Below are 27,529 nucleotides of genomic sequence, written 5' to 3'. Positions count from 1 at the left end.
TGCTGGTGTGCTCTCTCTCAAAATAAGTAAAATAAAATAAGAAATAAAGAACTATGAAATAACATAAGGTAAAATTTAAAAAGGAAAAATGAGGGTGATGGGCACTGAGGAGGGCACCTATTGGGATGAGCACTGGGTGTTGTATGGAAATCAATTTGGCAATAAATTTCATATTAAAAAAATAAATACATAAATAAAAATTAAAAAAATAAAAAGGAAAAATGAAGAAAAACAGAAAAAATTCATTGAAAAATAGGAGAAGAATGTAATTCATTTATATACCCCTTCTAAAGAACCAGTAATACAGACTAAAGTCAGGCAGCTTAATTGAGGAAAGAGGGTAAAAACACAATTCAGAAAATTAAGAATGATAATGCAATTACATTTACAAGATTTTGTTTTTAATCATGAATACTTTATGTACTACTACATAATGCTGCGCTGTAAGTCTGGAAATTTGATAAAATTGAACATTTCCTAGGAAAATGTGTTATCAAATAAGTGAAGTAGAAGACAGAAAAGAATTAAAAACTAAGGGAAGGGTGCCTGGGTGGCTCAGTCAGTTGATTTCTGCTCAGGTCATGATTGCACAGTGGACAGATTGAGTCCCGCATCAGGCTCCATGATGGGCATCGAGCCTGCATGGGATTCTCTCTTTCTCCCCTCCCTGCCCTTCAAGTGTGCATTCGCTCTCTTTCTCAAAACAAATAAACATTAAAAAAAATACAACAGGAGAAATTAAAAAGATAAAGAATTAACTCCTCAAAGGGTTTTGGGCCTAGATAGTTTGAAGAGTGGATTCTTTCATGAAAAATATAATTATACGTTATAGAAATGGTTACATAGAATGGAAAAAGAAAGTCTCTTAGTTCATTTTATAAAATCAGCATAAACTTTGATATAAAACCTGACAAAGCACACACACACAAATTCAGAACAATTTCCACCATTAAAGAAATGTAAAAATCCTAAATAAAACAAGTACTTGCAAGTTAAATTCTCCAATTGGTTAGAAACATGGTCAAGTTTATCCTCAAACACCTGATCTAATACATCACATCAAGAGGTCAAATAGATCATTGCGACAGATGCCTAAAAGGCATATGAAGGGGCACCTGGGTGGCTCAGTTGGTTGAGCATCCAACTTTGGCTCTGGTCGTGATCTCACGGTTTGTAAGTTTGAGCCCTGCATTGGGCTCCATTGCTTCGGATCCTGTCCCCCTTTTTCTGCCCCTCCCTCTCAAAATAAATTAACATTTAAAAAAGGCATATGATAAAAATAAAACCTACTTTCGAGTTTTGTTTTGTTTGGTTTGAGCGAGAAAGAGAGAGAGCATGAGCAGAGGAGGAGAAGAGAGAGAGGGGGACAGAATCCCAAGCAGGCTCCACAAAGTCAGTGTGCAGAGCCTCATGTGGGGCTGGAATTGTCCAAACTGTGAGATCATGACCTGAGCTGAAATCAAGAGTTGGACGCTTAACTTACTGAGCCACCCAGGTGCCCCTGAGTCTTTTTAAAAAGTAATCTCTGTACCCAGGGTGGGGTTCAGAGTCACAACCCCAAGATCAATAGTTGCACACTACCAACTGAGCCAGCCAGGAGCCCCCTATATTTGAGTTTTATTTTTTATTTTTAAATTCTTTTTTTAAAATTTGCTTTAATGTTTATTTTTGAGAGAGAGAAAGAAACAGAGAGAGAGAGAGAGAGAGAGAGAGGGACAGAGCATGAGTTGGGGGGGGGGTGGCAGAGAGAGAGGGAGACACAGAAACTGAAGCAGGCTCCAGGCTCTGAGCTGTAAGCACAGAGCCTGATGCAGAGTTCGAACTCACAAGTTGTGAGATCATGACCTGAGCCGAAGTCAGACACTTCACCAACTGAGCCACCCAGATGCTCCTTAAATTCTTTTTAAAGTTTGTTTATTTGAGAGAGAGAGAGAGAGAGGGAGGGAGAGAGATGGACCATGCACAGGGGAGGGACAGACAAGGGAGACAGAGAATCCCAACGGGACTCCACTCTGACAGCATAGAGCCTGATGTGGGGCTCGAACTTATGAACTAGGAGATCATGATCTGAGCCAGTCAGATGCTTAACAGAGTGGGCGCCTTTTGAGTTTTAATAATAATAAACCAGAAAGTGAATAGAAATTCCTTAAGATAATAAAAAATACTTTCATGAAATATAAGAAATATCAGTTAACACTGAAATACTAGTGTTTCTGTTAAAGTACAGAATACAAAGGGGATCCTGCCCTTACCAGTATTTAACAAGTTTAGGAGGGTTGCCTTGGTGGCTCAGTCGGTTGAGCGTGACTCTTGATCTCAGCTCAGGTCATGATCTCAAGGTTGGTGGGTTTGAGCCCCACATCGGATTTTGTGCTGACAGCCTGCTTGCAGTTTTCTCTCTCCTCTCTCTCTGCCCCTCTCCCTGCTTGTGTGTGCACTTTCAATTTCTCTCTCAAAATAAATAAAGAAAAATTAAAGAAAAAAACAAGTTCTGGAAATTCTAGCAATAAAGTGAGATGTGAAACAAACAAGAAGCATAACTGTAGAAAAGAGAAAATACATACATTATTATTTACATATAAGGTTGCACATCTATAACTAAAAGATCAATACAGCAGCCAGATAAGAAAGCCATCACCAATTCTATTAGATTTCCTATATGCCAGCAATACCTGGTAATAAAAATATGGTGGGAAAGACTTCAGATTCACAATAATAAAACTTTACACATGTGTGTGTATTCACACACACATACACAAACATATATAAAATGCATATAAAAATATAAAACATATAAAAACATATAAACATCCCTTTAAAAACATACAAAAATCCCTTTAAAGGGATTGTGAAGATCATATATCAGGAAAATTATAAAACTTATATTCAGTGCTCTAAAAATAAGACTTGTATGAATGGAGAGATATAGAGATATATATTCTAAATGAGGTCGACTGTTGTAAAAATTATCAGTAGTTCCTAAATAGATTTGGGACAATAAGCCTCTGGAAATGAAGTTAATATATGTCGAGGATTTTAAAAGGAGTATGTTATTTAATCCAGTAACAATTTTGCTTCTAGGGCTTTATCTGAAGAAAATAATCACAGACCTTGAAAAAGATTTAAGTACAATGAGATGCATATATAATAGTGTAATATATTTTACTTAGAAAATAGAAAATATGTGGGGCACCTGGCTGGCTTAGTCAGTAGAGCATCTGATTTTTTTTTCAAAAAAAATTTTTTTAAATGTTTATTTATTTTTGAGAGAGAGACAGATTATGAATGGGAAAGGGGCAGAGAGAGAGAGAGAGACAGGAATTGGAAACAGGCTCCAGGCTCTGAGCTGTCAGTACAGAGCCCAATGCGGGGCTCGAACTCACAAACCTCGAGATCATGACCTGAGCCGAAGCCAGACGCTTAACCACCTGAGCCACCTAGGCGCCCCTCAAAATTTTTTATTAAAAAATTTTTTTAATGTTTATTTTATTTTTGAGAGAGAGAGACAGAGCGTGAGCAGGAGAGGGGCAGACACAGAATCTGAAGCAGGCTCCGGTCTGTCAGCACTGGGCCCAACGTGGGGCTCGAACCCATGAACTGTGAGATCATGACCCAAGCCGAAGTTGGACGCTTAACTGACTGAGCCATGCAGGCAACCCTCAAATTTTTTTTATGTTTACTTATTTACTTTGAGAGAGAGAGAGAGAGAGCGCACGAGCTGGGGAAGGGCAGAGAGAAGGAGAGACAGAATCCCAAGCAGGCTCCATGCCATTTGTGCAGAGCTCAATGCAGGGCTCAAACTCACAAACCATGAGATCATGACATGAGCTGAGATCAAGAGTCGGTTGCTTAACCAACTCGGCCACCCAGGTGCCCTAGAGCATTTGACTCTTGATCTACAGGTTGTGAGTTTGAGTCTCATGTTGGGTGTAGATATTACTTAAAGGAAAAGAAAAGAAAAGAAAAGAAAAGAAAAGAAAAGAAAAGAAAAGAAAAGAAAAGAAAAGAAAAGAAAAGAAAAGAAAAGAAAAGAAAAGAAAAGAAAGGGAAGGGGAAGGAAAGGAAATAGGAAATGTGTTTTTAATTCAATGCAACATTATTTATTGACCACTTCCTATATGCCAGATTCTGTGCTCAACAATAGAGGATCAGATAAATAAAATAGTCATTGTCACTTCCCTCACAAGACCAAAGTCAGTTGAGCAGTTATACAATATGGTGATGAATTCAATGCTAGGAGAAAGGATTATACTGGAGCCCTTAGAAGAGTGACTCACCTGAACTTAGGGGTCAGAGAAGGATTCCCAAAAAGGTGATGTCTATACTAGATCTTCAAGACTGAGTAGGTGTTATCTAAGTGAAGAGATAAAGAAAGAAGATTACAGGCTGAAAGAAGGCATATGCAAGCACTCAAGGGTAAGAGAAACATGGTGCCTTCTAGAAATTGAGAAAAGTTCATTGCAGTTAGAATGCAAAGTGCTGGGGCACCTGGGGGGCTCAGTCGGTTAAGCGTCTCACTCTTGATTTCAGTTCAAGTCATGATCTCACTGTTCATGAGATCGAGCCCCACATGGGGCTCTGTGCTAACAGCACAGAGCCTGCTTGGGATTTTCTCTCTCTGTCTCTGTCTCTGCCCATCCCCTGTTCCAGCTATAAATAAACTAAAAAAAAAGCAAAGTGCTTAGATAGGCAGAAGGCAGGTCTGGGAAAGGAAAATTAATATTGTAAGATGTGATAGTGAAGAGATAATCCACAACCTGATTATGAAGTCCTTTACCATCTAGAACTGAGGCTTTCACACTTTTTTGACTATGACTTAAAGAAAAAGATAGAGGGGTGCCTGGGTGGCTCATGTGGTTAAGCGTCCGACTTCAGCTCATGATCTCACCATTCGTGGGTTCAAGCCCAGCGTCATGTTCTATGCTGACAGCTCAGAGCCTGGAACCTGCTTCAGATTCTGTGTCTCCCTCTCTCTCTGCCCCTCCCCCACTGAAACTGTCTCTCTGTCTCTCTCTCTCTCTCTCAAAAATGAATAAACACTAACAAATTAAAAAAAATAAAATTGTCAGTACTGGAATATTATAAAGAGGAAAAAAATTTTTTAAAAGAAAAAGATATAATTCACAATGCCACCAGTTTACAAATTTCATAGATATGTATACATGAATCATATTTCATGATAATATTTTTACTATGTGCAAACACTCCTATATTTTCTATTTCATGCTCAATTTTACTTTTAAAAAATGCTGTTTGCATCCCATGAACTTACACTAAGCCTTTGTGTGAATTAGAAATAAGCATTCACTCTGGGCAGTTGCAACTTGGAGACTCCAGGCCTGGCCTTGGAGAGTGAAAAGGGCAGTGGAGGGTGTCATTATCTAAAGAAGATGCCACTTCCTCATGGTGGATGAAACTCCACAGACTTGCCCCTAACATTTGCAGAGCTTAGGGCAAGAGTACAATTAGAGGTCCACATCTTAAAGTTGTAGATCACTCTAATTTACTATTGTGTTGTTCTATTCTAAATGTGTTCTATTCTTCTAACCTGACACTTATAACTTCATAATGACCTAAAAGACCAAGTTCAAATTCAAAATTCTTAGAATCAGAGTTCAATGTTGGCATATGACTTCAATCCTGGTCCTCTTCTCTTCCTACTTCCAAGTCCATCCTATACCAAAAAGGGCCTCATTCGTATACATGTGGACTTCTTGATCCACTTGTCTTAGTTCTATTCACTATTTCCCTATCCCCCAGCAAACAGTTAGAAATAATTTCAGAATTGTTTGGACAGGGAATTCTATAATTCTGGGTATCTGAGCCAAAATGGGGTTTTTATATGAAAGTGGCATTGCCTGAGGAGCCCAACAGTAGGGTTCTCTAAAGCCTTGCTACTCAAAATGTGGTCCATGCACCAGCAGCATGAGTATCACATGAAAGCTTGCAAAAATCCAGAATATTGGTTGGCACCTGGCTGACTCAGTCAGTAGAGTATGTAACTCTTATCTAGGGGTTGTGAGTTTGAGCCCCACATTGAGTGTACAGATTACTTAAATAAAATCTTTGGGGTGCCTGGTGGCTCAGTCTGTTAAGCATCCAACTTAAGCTCAGGTCATGATCTCACGGTTTGTGAGTTAGAGCCCTTTATCAGGGTCTCTGCTGTCAGAGCAGAGCCTGCTTCAGATCCTCAGTCTCTCCCTCTCTCTCTGTCCCTCCCTCACCTGCCCCCCCAAATAAAAATATAAAACTTAAAATAAAAATAAAATAAAATAATTTTTTTTTAAATGCAGAATCTTGGGCCTTATCCTAGACCAACAAAATCAGAATCTGCGGTTTAACAAGACCTCCCATTGATTTGCATGCACTTTAAATTTAACACTACTACAAAGCAAGCAGGCCAGAGTGTGGTATGCAGGGCAAAGCAGGGCAGGTAGGGTGTAAGCTGGATTTCAGATCCTTTTCTCTTCCTTGAGCATCCTTGTGTAGAGTGCAACTGTAGGGTAAGGTTTTGACAAATTTCAGAAAGGCTTTAAACAAGAAAATGACTTAATAATGTTTATAATTTAGTTCATACTTGCTGTAGGATGGATTGGTGAAGAGCAACCTGAGCTGGCTACATAATTTGCTGGGTCTAGGACAAAATATATATGTAGGGCTTCTTGTTGAAAAAAGCAGGAGAAATGTGTTATAGGTACTAAAGTATAAACCTTTTTTCATTCTTTTGCAGTCTTTTTCTTCATTTGTCATGGTACTTTCTATTTGTTATTTAACATTCTAACTAGAGAAAAATTAAAAATTTAAATTATTAGCATAAATTTTACCATTCATCTTTATATTGTGCAAAGTCAGTTTTAGATGCAAATATAAGGACAGTCAACTCATGAAGAATCGTTGAAATTTTATAATTTGTATTTCATAACTGATACATGCATATGTATTTTGTTCTTTCAGAACAGTGGAAACATTGTACAAACCAGCTCAACTTTTTCTTTAACTTTTTGATAGGTGCATTTTCTACCAATACTCTTTTGCATGCTGTTGTGTCAGGAGGGCCTTGAAGGAAAAGTAAGTATGGGTTTTCCCTCCTTCCTTTCTTTTTCTTTCTTTCTTTCTTTCTTTCTTTCTTTCTTTCTTTCTTTCTTTCTTTCTTTCTTGCTTCTTTCTTTTAAATATTTATTTATTTATTTATTTTGAGAGAGAGAGAAAAGGAGTGTGAACAGCGGGAGGGGCAGAGAGAGGGGGAGAGAGAGAATCCCAAGCATTTCTTAGAATACCATTACCTTCTTTTTAACCTCAAAACAAGTTGATTCCCCAGTGGAAACCATGGCTTTCTTCTACTGACATACACTTAACACTCTTGCCTTGTACTCATTTGAGCCTCACTGAATTCCCACACATCGTGGGTCTACTGGAATTCTGTGCTCATGAGGCACTGTGGCCACAATATAGAAAGAGAGTGACAAGAAAAGGCAGACATGTATATTGCCTTTTTCTCCTCTGCTCACACACATGTTGTATTGTCCCATTGGACTTCACTTATAAAATATAAATTCAAAGATAAAAATATTAAGAATTTCAAGATGGCAGGGCACCTGGGTGGTTCAGTTGGTTGTGTCCAACTTCGGCTTAGGTCATGATCTCACAGTTTGTGAGTTCAAGCCCCCCATCGGGGTTTCTGCTGTCAGCATAAAGCCCACATTGGATCCTCTGTTCCTCTCTCTCTCTGCCCCTCCCCCATTTTCTTTCTTTCTTTCTTTCTTTCTTTCTTTCTTTCTTTCTTTCTTTCTTTCTTCCTTTCTCTCAAAAATAAATAAACATAAAAAAAAGAATTTCAAGATGGCAACTTCAGAACATAAAACCAAGTGAAGGGCTCTTTTGAGTGAAGGTTCTGCATGACTGCACAAGTCATCTGCCCCGACACTGGCCCTAAGAGCAACGACAGAGGAAGGAGACAAATAAAGAGGATGGTGTAATAATTGAGATGAGAGAGGATTGTGGCTGATCCTAAGGAGTAGCCTTGAAAATGAGGGAAAGCAGAGTTTCAAGAAATATTTGGACACCCAGACCAGTAGCATGTGTAGATTGCTTGGTGGTAGAGGGATAAGGGAAAGGGAAGTGAGGAATAAGTTCATGGTATGGTTTTGGCAATGGGAAGAATGGAAATGTTGTTTTCTGGGAATGTTAGAGAAAGAACTGGAATGGAGGGATGGGAAGGAGGTTAAAAATGTTAGTCTGAGGTACATGTATCATATGGTAGTGATGTTTATAGACAGGATATTCAGATCTGAATCTCTGGAGAGAGATATGAACCAGAGTTATTGACTTGGAACTATAGTTATTGATTTGCTTAGGAAGAGTGTGCAAAGTAAGAAAAGAAAAGGACCCAGCATACTATCTTGAGGGACATCAACATGTATATATATGGAAGAAACATCTTCAAAAGAATCTGAGAAGGACGAACCCTGCATTGGGCTCTGTGCCAACAGCTCAAAGCGTGGAGCCTGCTTCCCATTCTCTGTCTCCCTCTCTCTCTGCCCCTCCCCCACTTGTGCTCTGTCTCTCTTTCAAAAATAAGTAAACATTAAAAAAAATTAAAAAAAAGAATCTGAGAAGGAACAGTCACAAAATGTGGAGAAAATATAGGAAAGAATAGCTTTTCAGACACCGAATGAAAAGAGAATTTCAGGAAGATAGAATGGTCAACATGGTCAGATACTGCTGACAAATCAAGCAAGGAGGGATTTAAGGTTCCCCTGGCTTTAATGACAAGTTCATCTGGGGACCTTGGCAAAGGGAATTTCAGTGGAATGGGGAGGAGAAAGGTGAGAATACAAAGGGTGAAGTGTGAGTAGAAGATCAATATATAAAGCAAGTATAGATGACTATTTCAAGAAATTTGGCTGTAAACAAGGAGCAAGGAATAACTGGTCAGTTAGAAAGGAACGCAAAGGCCAGGGATATTTTAATTTCTGCATAAAAAGATACTGGACACTTAAAGTTGGGAGGAGCCAGGAGAGAGGGAGAAGTCAAAGATAGAGGAGAAAGAAGGGATTATTTTGATATGCAGGTTTTGAATGTTTATTTCTTTCTGAGACAGAGAGACAGAGCATGAGTGGTGGAGGGGCAGAGAGAGAGGGAGACACAGAATCGGAAGCAGGCTCCAGGATCTGAGCTGTCAGCACAGAGCCCAACGCGGGGCTTGAACTCACAGATGGTGAGATCATGACCTGAGCCGAAGTCGGATGTTCAACCGACTGAGCCACCCAGGTGCCCTAATATACAGGTTGTTAAGAAGGCAGGTAAGCTCCACAAACAGGCCAGGGATTGTTGCTTTGTTCACTGTTTTGTGCCTACGGCAGTATATTTGTTTCCTCGGACTGATGTAACAAAGTACTGCAAGCTGGGTGGCTCAAAACAATAGAAATTTAATGTCTTACAGCTCTGGAGGCTCGAAGTGTGAAATCAAGATATTTTCAGGGTTATGCTCCCTCTGGAACTTTCCTTGCCTCTTCCTAGCTTCTGGTAGTATGCAGATAATCTTTGGCTTTCCTTGGCTTGCAGCTGCAGAACTTAAATCACTGCCTTCATTGCAACATGACATTCACTCTGTGTCTCTGCTTTCACATGATCATCTTCTTATGAGGACACCAGTCATATTGGATCAGGGGGTCTACCCTACTCCAGTATCACCCCATCTTAACTAATTACATCTACAATGACCCTATTTCCAAGTGAGGTCACATTCTGAGGTACTGGGGTTTAGGTCTTCAACGTGTCTCTTTTTTGGGGGGGCAGGGATATAACTTATAACAAATATAGGAAGTGTTGATTCAATATTTATTGCAAGAATGAATGTGATTTGTAGAACTGGAGGCAGAATTTGCCTTAGACCAGAGGGGGACACCATTCCATTATAATGAGATGGAAGGAAAAACTGGCTACATACAGTGCCTGGCATAAGGAAATCGTGTCAGCTGAAGTCTTGAAGAGAGGGCTGAAATCTCTGAGGTGAAGGGACAGTTGAGGTAGGGGAGTGAGGAGTTGGGAGGTTTGGAGGAAAAAGTAAGTCTGAAATGGGGGAGAAAACTAACAAGGGAAAGGGTGACTGCCTAGAATCACTGAGGGGCTGGTTGAGAGTAAAGGCCATGAACATATAATGGCATAAATCTGCCTGGCTGTATCATTTTTTAAAAAAAAATGTTTATTTATTTATTTTGAGAGAGAACATGCACGAACAGTGGAGTGGGGCAGAGAGAGGGAGAGAGAGAATTTCAAGCAGGCTCTGCACTGTCCTCAGAATCCTATGGGACCCCATGAACCGTGAGATCTTGACCTGAGCCAAAATCAAGAGTGAGATGCTTAGTCGACTGAGCCACCCAGGTGCCCTGGGAGAGTCCCCAGCCCTGCTATGCGATTTTTTGCAGCAGGACAAATGGCTGGGGCAAGTCAGCCATTTGGTGCATCAAATACTGTATATTTGATATACCGTAGCTCCCCCTTATCCACAGTTTCACTTTCTGTGGGCTCATTTACAATGCCTACATCATTCACTTCACTTCATCTCACATCATCATGAGAAGGGTGCATAGAGTACAATAAGATATTTTAAGAAAGAACATGTTCACAGAAATTTTATCATAGTATTTGTTATAATTATTCTATTTCATTATTAGTTATTGTTATTTTAAAATTTTGAAAAAGATTTTAGTTTTACTAATTTCTATACCCAATGTGGGGTTCGAACTCACAACCCCAAGATCAAGAGTTGCACGCTTTACTGACTGAACCAGCCAGGCGCCCCTTAGTTATTGTTGTTAATCTCTTAATGTGCCTGGTTCATAAATTAAACCTTAACATAGGTATGTATGTATGAGAAAAAAACATAGCATATATAGGGTTTGGTACTATCCACGGTTTTAGACATCCACTGGGGGTCTTGGAAAGTACCCTCTGCAGATACAGGGAGACTATTGTATAATGAAGAGGTTCTTAATTATTTGTGCCGTGGACTACTTGCCACTCTGGTGAAGCCTATGGACCCCTTTTGAAAAAAATATTTTTAAGGGCATACAACAAATTACATAGGATTACATATAAAGTCTTACATTAAAATACAGTTATAAAACTATTTAAACAAATTAAATGTATGCTATAGTAATGTAGGTGTGCCATGGCCTGAATGTTAGTGTTCCCCCAGAACCCAAATGTTATAATCGTCACACCAATATGATGGTGTTAGGAGGTTGAACCTCTGGGAGATGATTAGGTCATAAGGGTGGAGCCCCCTCTTATAAAAGAGACCCAGGGGCACCTGGGTGGCTCAATCAGTTAGGCATTCAACTTTTTTCTTGTTTTCATTTTTAAGGACAATTTTTAATGAAATGGGGAAAAATCTTTGAAGTTATCTCTACCACACAGATGTATGCTAACTTGGCAACTAGAAGACATTGGTCAGAAATTTTACACTTCGAACTGTAGTTTTATTTTTATTCATGGAGGAAAATTCGTCATCACAGAAAGAGTCATAATCTGGATAAAGTGAATGAATATATAGTTTACTTTCAAATTGAAGAGTAACTGACAACATGATTTTTAACCTTCTCTTTTAATAAATTTTTCTCACATTTATTTATTTTTAAGAGACAGAGAGACAGAACACGAGTAGGGGGAGAGGGCAGAGAGAGAGGGAGATACAGAATCCGAAGCAGGCTCCAGGCTCTGAGCTGTCAGCACAGAGCCTGTCCCGGGGCTTGAACCCACGAACTGTGAGATCATGACCTGAGCCAAAGTTGGACACTTAACCAACTGAGCCACCCAGGCGCCCCTAACCTGCTCTTTTTCTCAAGACTGATCACTACCAATTAAGAATATTGTTGTCAATGCTATTAATAATGCTGTTAGTAAAATTAGAACACTGAATGAAAAGATTTGATTATGGGATTTTGCTTAAGATTTGATTATTTGATTATCATGACTTATGTGCATCAGAAACCCAATCCTTTATTTGGGGGGATTTCCCACTTTAAGAATCTCAGAATTGACATTTGGATGCATTTGCTCTGAATATTGAATTGGGAGAAACTGACGCAATGAAGCAGGGACCACAGAAAACTCATTTTGATGGTGGTGGCAGACGATGTAGTGATGTCAAGACCAGCAACATTCAGAAGAATGAACCTGGACTACTTTCTTATGCCATACACAAAAATAAATTCAAAGTGGATGAAGGACCTAAATGTGAGAGAAGAAACCATCAAAATCCTATAGGAGAAAACAGGCAGCAACTTCTTTAACCTCAGCCACAGCAATTTATTTGACATGTCTCTGAAGGCAAGGGAAATAAAAGCAAAAATGAACTATTGGGATCTCATCAAGATAAAAAGCTTCTGCACAGTGAAGGAAACAATCATCAAAACTAAAAGGCAACCAATGGAATGGGAGAAGATATTTGCAAATGACATATCAGATAAAGGATTAGTATCCAAAATCCAGTACACACAAAACAAATAAGCCAGTGATGAAATGGGCAGAAGAAATGAATAGACCCTTTCCCAAAGCGTCCATCTCTTGATTTCTGCTCAGGTCATGATCTCACAGTTTGGTTCATGGGTTCAAACCCCGCATTGGGCTCTGCACTGACAGTGCAGAGCCTGCTTGGGATTCATGCCTCTCTCTGTCCCTCCCCCACTCTCATGTGCACTCTCTCAAAAATAAATAAATGTTAAAAGAGAGACAGAGAGAGAGAGAGAGAGAGAGAGAGAGAGACCCCAAAGAGCTCCCTCACTCCCATCCATTATGTGAGGATATAATGAGAAACTGTGACCCAGAAGAGTGCTCTCACCCACCCATGCTGGCATACTGGATCTTGCACTTCCAGCCCCTATAACTGTGAGAAATAAATTTCTGTTGTTAATAAGCTACCTAGTATGTGGTATATTGTTATAGCAGCCGGAATGGACTAAGATAATGTGCTTCTTTGCATTAAACAAGATCTAGTGGCAGGCTTAAAAAGGACCATAATTCCTAGGTAGAAATAAGCATAAATAAATTTTTTTAAATTTTTTGTATATGATAGTAACTGAAATGCAATGTGTATAAAAATAGCTGTGTTTTCTATTGGTGATAAATTCATAGATACTGCTAATAGTTCTCTGGTATATTGCCTACTTTTGTTATTGAAATAAACATTACATTTCAGTTGATGCTTCATGAAACTGAAGATAATAGCTTTTTCCCTACCCAAGTTCATAGACCCCTTGATTTCCATCATGGCTTGAAGGCCAGTAGATCCCAGGTAAGAGTGCTGGGTGTAGAGAGGAGAAAATGGAAGAAATCAAAGAACTGAGAAACCAAATTGTTAAGACATTGATGTGCAGACATTGGAAACAGATGATACAGAATAGCACAGCAAAGCTGGTCCTCAACTCCTCAAAATTTAATAAGGGTAAGTAACTAGACAGTTGGAAAATAATAGCCTTAAGGCAGGACACAGGGTGGCCAGTCAGGTGGAATGAACATGAAAAAAATCAGGGGGTTGTACATAAAGATGGAGAAATAATTGTCAAGAAGTGGCAGTAGGGTGCAAGGAAGATATTGGATTTTAACTTCCACACATGAGGGATATGGCTTCAGAAGTCTGCAAAGGGGGGCACCTAGCTGGCTCAGGTAGTAGAGCATTTGACTCTTGATCTTGGGGTTGTGAGTTTGAGCCCCATTTGGGTATGGAGGCTACTTAAAAAAAAAAAAAAGGATGCAAGGGGAAGTGGTGCCCTCAGGAGAGAAGCACAATTTACTTAAGGCAAGGAGCTGGAAGGTATGTATAAAAACATGGTTAAGGATGTTAGGTAGTTTCTTACCCCCATAGACTGCGCAGTGTAAAAGACTGGGAGAGAGGGTACATGATGGGGTGCAGTATGGACTAGAATGGCTGCAAATGGATGTGAGAAGATACATTATCAGAAATGTTTAATTCATGGATGGTAATATAAACCCACTATCCAGAAATAACCAGTGTAGCATTATTGTTCGGAATATTTATTGCTGTAAAATTTGTCATCATGACAAAATTCAAAGCAATCGAAATTTTCAGTCTTAGGGAATTGGTTAGTTATTGAATATCCATAAAAATGAAGTTTCCTAGACGTTGCCAATGAGAACAATGAGTAGAAGAATTTTTAGAGGCACTGAAAATTGTCACTATAGGGGCACCTGGGTGGTTCAGTCGGTTAAGCGTCCGACTTCGGCTCAGGTCACGATCTCACTGTCCGTGAGTTTGAGCCCCGCGTCGGGCTCTGTGCTGACTGCTCAGAGCCTGGAGCCTGTTTCAGATTCTGTGTCTCCCTCTCTCTCTGACCCTCCCCTGTTCATGCTCTGTCTCTCTCTGTCTCAAAAATAAATAAAACGTTAAAAAGAAAAAAAGAAAAAAAAAAGAAAATTGTCACTATAGAATATTAAGTAAAAAAAAAAATTAGGGGGACCCCTGGGTGGCTCAGTCTGTTGAGCGTCCGACTTCGGCTCAGGTCATGATCTCATGGCTTGTGAGTTCAAGCCCGGTGTCAGGCTCTGTGCTGACAGCTCAGAGCCTGGAGCTTCTTCAGATTCTGTGTCTTTCTCTCTCTCTCTCTGCCCCTTCCCCACTCACACTCTGTCTCTCTCTGTCTCTCAAAAACAAATAAACATTAAAAAAATTTTTTTAAATTAGGATAACAAACCATATACAGCATAATTCAAATTTTATTAAAATTTATATCTGCATACAGAAATAAATAAAACATTTTTTACAGTGGTTATCTCGGATTTGTGGAATTATTAGTTATTTTCATTTTACTCTTAATACCTTCCTTCTTTTTACATTTTTATATATTTTATAATTTTTTCTTTTTATAATTTTTTAATAGGTAAAAAACAAAAAAAATATAACTTTTAGGAAATTAGATACATTTAAATACTCCAGAATCTGTGCCTAAAGTTGAAAATGTATATTTTACTTACTCTGGAAGTTCGTGTTCTGTACATCATTCTTTTTTTTTCTTCTTCTTTTTTTAGAGAGAGCAAGTGGCATGAGAGCACATACAGGGGAGAAGTGGGAGAGAGGACAGAGGGAGAGAGAGAGAGAGAGAGAAAGAAAGAAAGAAAGAAAGAAAGAAAGAAAGAAAGAAAGAAAGAAAGAACCCCAAGGAGGGTCCTCGCTCAGTGCAGAGCCCAATGTGGTGCTTGATCTCACAACCCTGGGATCATGACCTGAGCCAAAATCCAGAGTCAGACGCTCAACCAACTGAGCCACCCAGGCACCTCCATTCTTCATTCAAGTTAAAAATTGATAAGTAATTTAAATTTCTAGTAAATGGCAAACAGAAAATTGCATAGGAGACAGTTTATTTTTTTAAATTTTTAGATATTTATTTATTTTAATTTTTGAAAGAGAGAATCTTAAGCAGGTTCCATGCTCAGTGCAGAGCCCAATGTGGGGCTCAGTTCCATGACTCCAGGATCATGAACTGAGCTGAAATCAAGTGTCAGATGCTCAAGTGACTGAGCCACCCAGGTGCCCCAGGAGATGGTTTCTTATATTTGGATTTCACTGGATCTAAATTTAAGAGGTTGTATTTATTCTATATTAAGAAGAATGTTCAAAGAAATTTGGGGTACTATAATATGAATCATCTATGAAACATTTATCTAGAGTAAACATTACCATGGTATTGAGCATATTTCCCTTCCTGAGATATGGCTGTTTATTGAGGTAGACAATGATACTATAGTCAGGACTGTTATCACTAGTTGACAGAAGAGTTTAAAGTGTATGAAACAAACTCATCTCCCCAAGATGCAACTGAAGCTGAAGTGATAAATCTCATGCTATTTTATTCATGTTAATAACCAGTTTTCTAGAGTTTTGTTAGACTCATTCAAGGAACTCTTTTTGGGGAGACTGGTGAGACATCTTGCAGATGTGTGACATTATTGCAAAGAATGGAGAGTGCTAATATCTTAGGGTAAATATATCACTTTTAATGGAAAAAAAATTTAAAGCATATTTCCTGTGGAAAGTGGCTCTTTAAGTATCAGTATATCATTGACATGCCTCAAAACATCCAATCAACTACTTATATTCAGTTTGCTTCTCTTTTTCTTGATGTTAGCAGCCATTGATGATCATCGCTTAGATACATTAACTCATTAGATGTTTGCAAAGTGGTGACATTCTAACTATGTCAATCTTTTTCATTTATTAACTAGAAGACATCAATAAAGAGAAACTTTCTTACCTTCTATTTGATTATCTGTTACTAGAGTTGGTGTTGGAAAGTCTCTTGATTTGCCAGTTCTGAAATTGATAAATTGGTTTACCAACATCCTCTAACAGCATCAAAATCAGTTTTGTTTTGTTTTGGTATCATTATGAATTCATAGATTTGAACATATTTTATGTGTTTCTATCTATTGTAGTTATTATCCTTTGTAATAGTCTACATTACATCTTCGGATGGTAGAAGATACTCCAGATTGGCTCCTTAGTTCTTTTAATACAATCTTAGCAGTCTTTGACAGCTTTCATGCTCTCTGCTATAGCAAAGGTGTACCAGGTTCATCTTATACATTTCTTGCCTCAGATCTGCAATCAGTCATTTCTCCAATGCGCCTTGTTTCCTTTTAATGGTAAATGATAGAGACTACAATCTGGGCCCTAGGGGGTGGGGTTCACATGTTTTGATGCTATGAATCACCCTTTGAGTTTCTGTTTCCTTTTTTTTTTTTTCTTCTTTATTTTAGAGAGAGAGAGTGTGGGGGGGGGAGGGGAAGGGGCGGAGGGAGAGAGAGAATCTCAAGCAGGCTGCAGGCTCCATGCTCATCACAGGGCTTGATCCTACAACCCTGGATCATGACCTGAGCTGAAATCAAGAGTCAGATGCTTAATTGACTGAGCCACCCAGGCACCCCTCTGTTTTCTTTTGCAGTTGTTCCCAATTTACTCAGAGTAAAATCTTTTCTTTTTTTTTTTTTTTTGAAATTTTTAACATATATTTATTATTGAGAGACAGAGCATGAGCATGGGAGGGGCAGAGAGAGGAGGAGATACAGAATCCGAAGCAGGCTCCAGGCTCTGAGCTGTCAGCACAGAGCCTGATGCGGGGCTCGAACTCACAAACTGCGAGATTGTGACCTGAGTCAAAGTCAGACACTTAACCGACTGAGCCACCCAGGCGCCCCTAGAGTAAAATCTTTTCAATGATCCATAAGATTCCACATGAGAGGCAGGTCCATTGATTTCAAAACTAGCCTAACATTTCTGGGTATATGATCAGACTCTGAGCAATGTTATTGCATTCATTTTTGAAAAAGAAATGTAATATAAGCTGAAAGTCTTCATCAGTGATGAAACTAAAAGATGAGAATTGAGATGTACCAAAGAATATAGCTTACTATTGCCTCAGAGAAGTTTAGTGAGCTTAATGTCTATGTTCTAATGTAATTAAATTGATCAACTATTGGCAACATTTTTGTAAAAATGGTTTATTAAAGTGACTTGGGGGTGCCTGGATGGCTCAGTTGGTGGAGCATGTCTCTTGATCTCAGGGTCTTAAGTTTGAGCCCGACAATGGGTATAGAGTTTACTTCAAAAGTAAATAAAATCTTTAAAAAAATATGGATTTCAAGGGCGCCTGGGTGGCTCAGTTGTTTAAGTATCTGACTTCAGTTCAGGTCATGATCATGTGGTTTGTGGGTTCGAGCTCCGCATCAGGCTCTGCGCTGACAGCTCACAGCCTGGAGCCTGCTTTGGATTCTGTATCTCCCCCTCTCTGCCTCTCACACTCTTTCTCTTTCTTTCTTTCTCAAAACTAAATTAACATTAAATTAAAAAAAAAAACAATATGGATTTCAGGCTACTATTGATATAGCAGGGTTAAGCTTAATCTGAGATTCAGATTTGTCTGGACTCATGAGGCTGAACCTTCCAGATTCTTAGGATGAATTGCAGGGTGAGAGTCTGCTAAGAAGAGATTAGAGATGTGGCAGAGAAAGATAGGGAAGTTCTAAACCCAAGCCTGACTACAGGCACCAGGTCTTAGTGCCATGGAAAAATATCTAGGATACGTTTTTATTTTTTATTTTGTTTTTTAAAGTAGGCTCTACTCCCAATGTGGGGCTTAAACTCATGACCTCGTGACCAAGAGTTGCATGCTCTACAGACTGAGCCAGCCAGGTGCCCCTCATGGAAAAACATCTATGAAAAAATGCTGAAGGGACTGTTTTTTGAGGGGCTTTGTGAGACAGAAGGAACAAGAAGAACTGCACAGATTTCTCTTTTATGAGGCATAGCAGTAGGAGAAGGATATGAGAATACAACAACTCTCTGGACCATGATAGTGTCAGCAAGAAAGGAGACTTTGATGCTTAGTGGGAGGCACTGGATGTATGGGGGTACCCAATAAAGGGGCCATAGTAATAGGCAGAATATCAGGAAGAGCATTGGGAGACTTATTTGTGAATACATGTGAGATACTCTAATGGGCCTCTCTGAAGGAATTTTATACGGGCTAGAGGTCCTGTGTTAACAGATGGGCAGTGAGCCAGTACAACATAATGTGATTTTACCCACTCTCACGGATTAATGAATTTTGAGGAAATTTATATTACCACTGGAAAAAACTGGGACATTACACTTATTGGACTGAATACTGGACTCAAAAAGGGATAGAAGATATTGGTTGTCATTTTGGACATTAAGTAGCTGGGTTACCTTGGGCAAATCAAAAATCTGAACTTAGACTTAGAAGGGTCTTCAAAGTTGATTAGGGCCAGCCTCCTTCCTCCAACTCACACTGACAAGAGACTATGATATGGAGGCTGCACATTCTCATATTGGGAACTCATTTTTAGGCTCATTTGTGGATGGTCTCTTTTTATTTATTTCATTGATCTCCTTTATGCCTTCTAGAGAAACATTTAACTACTCCTTTGGGGAAGGAATTTAGTGGGGTAAGAACACCATCTCTGGACTTAGAGTGCCAGATTTTAAATTCCAATTCCTTCACTTCCTATGCGACCTTCATTAGGTTACCTTTCTAAGTTTCAATGTCCTCATCTGTAAAATGTGTATACTAATAGTACCTACTGATGCCTGGATGGCTCAGTTGGTTAAGCGTCCGATCCTTCATTTCAGCTCAGGTCACAATCTCACAGTTTGTGAGTCTGAGCCCCATATTGGGCTCTGTGCTGATGGCATGGAGCCTGCTTAGGATTCTTTCTCTTCTCTCTCTGCCCCAACTCTGCTCATGTTCTTGTGTGCTCTCCCTCAAAATAAGTAAATAAACTTAAAAAAATTAATAGTACCTATCACATCGGATTATTATTATTACTATTACCCCATCTGATACACTTCCAAAGATCTAAAACTAGTCACCGTGTTTTTCATTTTTTTGATGTTTAATTATTTGGGGGGGTGGGTGCAGAGCTCAAGCAGTGGAGAGGCAGAGAGAGATGGACACAGAATCTGAAGCAGGCTTCAGGCTCTGAGCTGTCTGCACAGAGCCTGATGCAGGGCTCAAACCCACAAGCCATGAGATCATGATCTGAGCCAAAGTCAGATTCTTAACTGACTGAGTCACCCAGGCACCCCTAAAATAGTCATCATGTTTTCCCTTGACTTTCATTTCTTCAGGTTAAATATTTCCAAGATCTTAAAAGGTCACCCAAAATGACATGGTTTCTAGAACCTTTGTCTTCTTTTTTTTGATATTTCCTAGTTTGTCACTGTTTTCTTAAATGTCGCACCAAAACTAAAAAACAATACAAAATACATTAGATGATGAAATCATTCCTTCCACTGACCTGGAACTTAACCAGCTTATATTTTAAATATCTCAATCTTAGTTTATCACATATAAAATAAATGAATACTAAATAATGCCTACCTTATCTACCTTCCAGGGTTTCTCTGGGGGAGAACCCAAGATAATATATGTCAAAGTATTGTGAAAAATAAAAAGAGCTACGAAAGTGTAATTATTTTATATTAAGCATCTTTCATTAAATAGGGAACAATATCATGATAGGTGTGACCTATCAGTTATAAAAAATGTTAAGTTAAAACTTATTGTAATCTTTTTTTTTTTAAGTTTATTTCATTTATTTTGAGAGCGGGAGGGGAAGGGAGAGAGAGCGTGAGCAGGGAGGTGCAGAGAGAGGGAGAGAAAATCCTAAGCAGGCTCTGCTCTGTCAGCACAGAGACCTACATGGGGCTTGATCCCACAAACTATGAATCATTGCCTGAGCCAAAACCAAAAATCAGATGCTTAGCCAACTGAGCCACCCAGGTACCCCAAAACTTACTGCAATCTTAATGTTTCCATAGAAAAAGGAAATTTTAGACTGAAATATTTAGTAAGCCTAAATAATTTGTTATATGAGGTGATTATGAAAGAAGTAATTTCATTTATATTAAAAAGTTTTTCCTGTGAAGCATAAGACCTCAGACAACATTCACTTTCTATCCAAGATAGTTTCATTTCAATTTCTGGTTTCTTTACTGATTTATTTTTATTTTTATTTTTTAAGTAAGCTCTATGCCCAACATGGGGCTTGAACTCATGACCCCAGGATCAAGGGTCACATGCTCTACTGACTGAGCCAGCCAGGTGTCCCTCTTCCCTAGTATTTTTTATTGAGAAATTACCTATTTCTCAAATAATTGAACTTGATGATGAAACAAGTGGAGAGGAAGCTTTGTGACTAGCAGCTGTGTTTGCTAATATTCAATAAGAAAGTACATTGTAGATTTAGTTCCAGTGTAATAAATAGAAACCTAAAGGGAAAATGTATAAAGCCAGAGAGATTACATTGCATGGGCTTTTTTCATAGTTATTACTCATAATTCTTTAGCTAAATATAAACTCCCAAAATTATAGCAGTGGCCATTTATCCTCTGCTTCTTAGTCTGTTAGAGCTGCCATAACAAAATATCACAGACTGGGTGGCTTAAACAATAGAAATGAATTTTCTCTCACAGTTCTGGAGGCTGGAAGTTCAACATTCTGAGGCCTCTTGTCTTGGCTTGTGGGTGGTCACCATCACACTGTGTGCTCATGTGACCTCTTCTTTGTGGGTGTGCTAGGGGAGAGGGAGAGAGTGAGTTCTCTGGTGTCTTTTTTTATAAGGACACTCCTCCTCCCAGATCAGAGCCTTACCCTTATGAGCTTATTTAAACTCAGTTAACTTCTTTTGAGCTCTGTCTACAAATATAGCCACACTAGGGTTAGGGCTTCAACATATGGATTTGGGGGAACACAAGTATTTGTCCAAAACACCTTCCAACTTTTATTTCTTTTACCCCTTTTGGAGAGGTTAAATCACATCATTGTTGCCCACCTTAGATACACAAATTGAATTCCATTTAGACAATTTCTTATGGGAGTCATTACATTGTTCTAGGCAAAACTTGAGATTAAACGGCACAGTTTATTTTTGTAAAGGATTCACATTCTAGGGCCAGAGAGAGAGAAACCAACAATCAGAATACAACACACTATGGGTCATTTTGTGGTATAACTGGAGAGGGCCTTATTTTACCTAGTTTTCAACAGTAAGTTTTCATGGTACATATGATCTTTGTCTCACTTGGGACCCTCACTTGTTTTGTGTTTTTCCCTAATCAGACTGGATCTCAAGGTTAATAATTTTAATAACACTTTTACCAAATCAATTCTCTTGGCTTGTTATTGTTTTGCTCTTCCTGGCCACTTTATTCCTAATTTTGGATGAATCCACTGATCTGCTTCCTGCTCCCAGGCAGATAAGTCCCATAGGAGAACAGTGAATAATTATGCTGATTAACTATTAAAATCGGTAGTTTTTAGCCTCAGCAGGCACTTTGGCTCTGTAAGACAAACCTCTAACTTGTCTGTAGCTAACTCCACTTCTCTAAGTCTGCAGTGTCTGATGAAAACCCTTATCATACTTCCTAAATTCCTTATCTTATTCTTTCCTGAAGACTACTTTGCCCGATAATTTAGAAAGTCTTTCTCAGATATTAACTCCTTCAATTTCTATGCTAAGGCTCTGCATTAAATCAAGGCTATCTTCAGCCCTATAGCCCAATTATTTGCTTAGTTTTCACCCTTGCTTTTATTCCAAAACTCCTTGATTTTCCATCTAGTTCCTTTTCTTGATATAGCAGTTGGACTTGACAATAGATTTCTGCTTCTCAACTTTTGTCCCAGGCACAAAATAATCTCCGGGATTTTAACTAAACCCAGAATCCCCTACTCTTAGATGTTCCAGGACTCAACTCTTGGACCACTCCTTTTATCTATATTCACTCCTTTGGTGATCTCATGTAACCTTATGGCTTTAAATACACCATCCACATGTGGATGATTCCCAATTTTATTTTTCCAGCTCAGATCTCTCAACTCTGTACTTCTCTAAAACTTATGTTTTCACGGGTGTGTATCAAAGGAAAAACTCATCAAACTGTACATTTAAAAATGTACAATTATACTTTATATAGTTAGGAGGCAAGGATGTGTCAAAAGTTTACTGACCTAAGTAACACATATGTGTAAATGTTATTTTCCTCAAATGCTAATTTCTGAGTATTCTTAAATGCTTTTTACATTATTAATACTATTTTGAAAAGAATTAGAATCAACTGTATGGGCATAATTAAGTTCCCAAAAAGGTTCGATTATAGTGTACTCAGGCGTCTCACTTAAATGACATTAACTCATTTTGTTGTAACTCAGCCACATGGCATGACAGGACTCTAGCAGTGGACTAGTAATAAGGGGAAGAGGCCAGGTCTTGTAAGAATGAGACCAAGGAGTTCGATTGTCATTTTGAAAAGATACCCTCTCCTCCACCCCAAGATGGTCCGTAAACCTTCCAGCACCTCATGGCAAACTTGTGCTTTGATCTGATCTTCATACATATCCAAATAAGTAGAATCAGTGAGGTGCAGCAAGGCCAGAGGCAGTGGCAATATTCAGTCAGGCAATTGTAATTACTATACTATGCTGTGAGTGCTACTTGGATCCAGAACCAAGCTTTTGGGAGGAAAGATAAGAGAGTCCCCACCTAAAGGGAGGAAGGACCAGCAAAAGATAAGCAGACTATCCTAGAAGACTGGAATTCAAATAAATATTCTAACTGGGAAATTGGGTGTTAAAAACCTGAGCACAACCAAGATTCCACACAGGATGGGTAAACAGTTAAGGATTTATGAAGTGGATTATCAATTCAGAGAGCACTTGATTGGGAAGTGCAGTTGATACTAGATTTCTGGCAACAGAATTTTAGAAAGCACCAAATGGTAGGCTTGAGCCTACTGTATTTGAAGATAACCTGGAAGCGTGATGGAAGGCATAAAGCATTCCTATTGGTTAAAGCCACTAAAGCCAGACACATGTAGGTTTTACTTTCAACTTCTGGTATCAGTCCTAATGAAGCAGACCCCAGTCTATTATAGCCGTAGTCTTTTATTCCTCAGGTCTTGAAGGCTTTGTCTCCATTAAGTTCTCTATTAAATTGCACATATGCTCAGAGGGTTAAGTCCCTTAGCCAGGGACTTGAAAGGAATACCTGGTATGTTAACATTCATAAAACAGAAGGCTAGTAGAATGACAGTCCACACCACGTTGTATGAATGAAAAATACCATTTAGGTATATTACAGGTTTGAAACAATTAGTAATTTTAATGGCAGCTGACGTCAATTATAACATGTTGAGCTTTCAAGCTTAATTCCACTAAAGCGTACCTTTTTGGACCTGACTTACTTGTTCAAGTGTACACTCTGTATAGAGTCAAAGGGACTAAATGATTTTCTGCTATGTGCCTTCCCCCTGAAAAAAATGTTTTAGGGAATTCAAATAACCATAGGTTTTTTCTGTCACCCCAGAACATTTCAGCCTATCTTCTACCTTGTTTGTCCTACATCTAACCACACAACTGATACCTAAATTTCAAATTCATCATTCTGAGGTCCTGGAGCATATAATCTTTGCTCCAAGTGTTTATGCCAAAAATGTTATCTTTCTCACATCTCATCTGAGATGGTTTTGACTCAAATCCACTTGTTCAATCTCAAGACATTTTTTCTCTCACTTTCTTTATAGCCTGGTTTTCTTGGCATTTCATGTCGCTATTAACAAAATGAGGACATAGTAAGTGTTTTACTTCTAACCTCCTTAGCAGAGCCCAGTAACACTGCAATCCATAAAATGCACATTATAATAAAGACATGTGACATACTACCAAATCAATTGAGAGGGTAAGGAGCAACAATAGAAATTGCAGGAAGAGGTCAGAGTGCTCCAAAGCAAATTTTATCTATTTCACAACTTGTTTTGAAGTGAGGTGCCAGCTTTGTCAAAAAGGGTAGACAGTTTCTTGAAAAGGTTGTACAGACCCCAATCACTTTTCTTTTGTTAATATAGCAAAATCTCATTACACACGTAATGTTATACCAAATGGCTTTTCCCTTTGCTGGATTTTAGCAAGCCTTAAGGCCTTTGCATTAAGGGGACCACACCTTGGTGTCTCAGTTTAGGGAGCTCTTGCTTCCTATGAATAATCCATGTAAAGCATGGTTATTTCCTGCAGACTTACAGTTCATTCTACACGTTCTCATGACTTATGGCCACTGTGGAATTCCTTGCACCTACAAGTGTGTGGAGACCCAGATTATTTGAAGTCTGACAGCATTAATACCTATTTTAATATGGCTTCAATATACATTTTCCAAGGTGCATTTTGTACACCATTGCAATACGTGAGCAAATCTACTATGTACCTACCCACTAAATGGCATGGTTGTCACTGAGCCTCTTAAACTACATGGGTCCAACGTTGTATTTTCACTAAGAAAACATTTTAGGAAAAAAGGTAGTTCATAATCATAAGCTGACAAGAATATTCTTTTGACTAACACTGAAGTATAGGCTTAGCAACAATTTATTCATGTAGCTATTTAGGGAAAATGATCATGCATGGGGCCAAACCATCTTGGTTAGATCAGATGCTATTACTGTCTACACTAAATCCATTCTATGCAATGTTTGGTTTTATCAGTGAACTTCCCCCATGACCCGTTGTCATGCTGTGCTCTCTTCATTTTCAGCATTCCACATTTTCCCATCTTTTTTTTTTAAAGTAGGTTTCATGCCCAGCATGGAGGAGTTGAGATGTTTTACTGAGCCACCAAGGTGTCCCTCACATTTTCCATCTTAAGCATCCTTTCAAACTATAATTCATTAGGACCAAACATTCCAGAATTCAGTAATTAGAACCAGTAATACCTGGTATTTTCCCCTCCCCCAGTAATAGACTCAGTCTTTCCGTTTTGCTCACCACTAATCCAGTAATATTCAGTACGCTACAAAACCCAACATGATCTGTACCGTGTGATACTGCCAAAATGAGTCATCTCTCCATAAAAATCCAAGGACTTTTCCACAATATTCAGTGTAAATTTTCACTCAGCTTTAATTACAATCGTAGACTTTAAATTCAAACAGGTGGCCAAAGGTGAAACATTCACAATAAGCTGATTACAAGTCTGGTTAACTGAAATCAAAGACTTCTCCATTAAAAATATGTACCTTCCTTTGCATTCCTGTATTTAAAATAGAAATAGATCTACAAAGTAATCTGCTTAACAGGTTAGGATTCTCTAGGGCAGTAGGACATAAAAAGTAATGGCTTAAATCTTACAAATACATTAATCTGAATCTGATGCGGTTTCATAACCTGTTTACAGAAATAAAAAAATATTGTCTTGATTTGTAGGTTTTCTTCCCATGTCAGTTAAATGAAGAGCTTTTCCTTATCGATTTTTCACAAGTAAATCTGGTGGTATTAACCCTAGAAAAGGAAAAACATTTGAGATTTACAAGACTACCAACATCAAAAGAGCCAAAGAATTTTTAAAAATATCATTGTCCTTATAATGGTCTATCTCAGAAGCCAGATCCGTATAAGTTTTCTCAACAGATATTCAGGTTCGGGATAAGATCATCATGGATTAAGACCAAGGACAAAGTACTGATGAACTGTTAAGGGAAAAAATCTCTACTCACAGAAACGGGTTACATCTTAGGAAGGTCACAGCAAACTGGCCTCTTTCAATGGAAAGACAGCGAACCCTCACTGTTGGCAGAGGAAAAAAAAAAACCCACAACACATTTTGAGGTAGCAGTTCTCCCCCTACAAGATTTATAACCTAACAGAACCCTCTCAGTTATAAAATCCAGACTATAAAAACTTCAGTCTTATCTCAGAAGCCGAATCCGTATGTTTTTCTTCAGGTGGTCAGCTTCGGGATAGATTTCATCATTGATAAGACCATAATCCACTAAATTATGTTACAGTGAAATTTACCGTAAGCCAAAGCAACTTTAAGAGGTAAGCACTGTATTAGAAACACTACAGTTGATCTTGTAAGTCACACAACTTACTTTAAAAATTACATTGCTAGCCAGTGACATTTGTAGGTCTGTTAGTATTCATCAACTCCCAGGATGCTGTTCAAGGACAAAAAAAATTTTCATTTTAATCTACATATGGACTAATCGCACTGAATCAAAGTAGCCCAACAATCAAATTATTAGCCCAACACATACCTGGGTAAAATGGTCAGGTTCCAACCAAGTAATTTCCCAGGAAATATTCCCTCACGTATTTTCTAGTTTTCCTTTGTCTCTAGTAGGAAGCAAATTTCAAATGATGCACCATCTTTTCCTGTAAATCAACAGGTTTACTTCTTCAGTTTAAAAACTAAGCTCAACAGTACTTACGTGAACATCTCCAGGTAACAGCTCCGTTATGCCACTGAGAGCCATTGTTCCTGAAGGGGACCAAAATATTTAAAACTAAGCATTCTTACAGAATGACAGTTGAAGGTTTTCAGTACTAAAATCTTCCCAATCACTAATCTGGTTTGCACACAGCGCCACCTGGGCACAATACAACTCAATCTCAGGCAACGTCAGGGCTGCCCATTTTCAAATCACCTTTTGATCCGCGACGGGAAAACGACACTCTCCTTATTAAAGGCCTCTTGCTCAACGTAAAACTCCCTGCCCCAAATACCGGGAATATGGTTTTCCCGCCGCCGCTCAGGCTTGGCCAGTCGGATGTCGGCGTTTAGCAAGCAGGCCGCGCACAGCGCTCGTGGCCATCAGCACCAGCCTCCACACGCCTAAGCTCGAAGCCTGCCGCCACCACTACACTCAGGACACGTGGCGGCCCGGCTGCGTGTTTTCCACGTGCAAGTTTTCTACACACAGCACCCTAAACTCAAATCTCTAATCTTCTCACAATACTGCAGCGAACCTCAGTCTATTCCAATACGGCCCGCTCGGGTCCTCGCCCACAGCGCCCACTCACGGAAATAGACACAGCGCCTCCCAAATCCAGACGTAAAAGACCGAGCTGCGCTGCCAGCAGTTCCCTTTATAGCCTCCCCTGAGTCAGACCGAGGCCGCCCCACCCTCTCGCGTCTATTGGACTCGGGAGATGACGGGGGC

The 27,529-nt window shown here is 39.0% G+C and overlaps 1 long non-coding RNA gene and 2 other non-coding genes across 4 annotated transcripts; all 3 read right to left on the bottom strand.

The window, feature by feature from the left end:
• Nucleotides 1–15,596: 15,596 nt before the first annotated feature.
• On the bottom strand, nucleotides 15,597–27,498 carry LOC106970144 (uncharacterized). 2 transcript variants are annotated; one of them, XR_008298484.1, is made up of 5 exons: nucleotides 26,624–27,383; nucleotides 26,459–26,524; nucleotides 26,081–26,150; nucleotides 24,800–25,865; nucleotides 15,597–21,114 (listed from the first exon to the last, which is right to left on the bottom strand). It is a non-coding gene; the product is annotated as an uncharacterized LOC106970144 (long non-coding RNA). The 2 variants fall into 2 exon arrangements; XR_008298485.1 differs by lacking the exon at nucleotides 15,597–21,114 and adding an exon at nucleotides 27,390–27,498 and having other exon boundaries at nucleotides 25,470–25,865; nucleotides 26,624–26,847.
• On the bottom strand, nucleotides 25,958–26,027 carry LOC113598986 (small nucleolar RNA SNORD50). The gene has a single exon (XR_003419741.1). It is a non-coding gene; the product is annotated as a small nucleolar RNA SNORD50 (small nucleolar RNA).
• LOC113598987 (small nucleolar RNA SNORD50) lies at nucleotides 26,275–26,342 on the bottom strand. The gene has a single exon (XR_003419742.1). It is a non-coding gene; the product is annotated as a small nucleolar RNA SNORD50 (small nucleolar RNA).
• Nucleotides 27,499–27,529: the final 31 nt, after the last annotated feature.

Source organism: Acinonyx jubatus, chromosome B2, assembly GCF_027475565.1.
Source record: "Acinonyx jubatus isolate Ajub_Pintada_27869175 chromosome B2, VMU_Ajub_asm_v1.0, whole genome shotgun sequence".
NCBI lineage: Eukaryota > Metazoa > Chordata > Mammalia > Carnivora > Felidae > Acinonyx > Acinonyx jubatus.
This window is presented reverse-complemented; position numbering and strand designations above follow the sequence as displayed.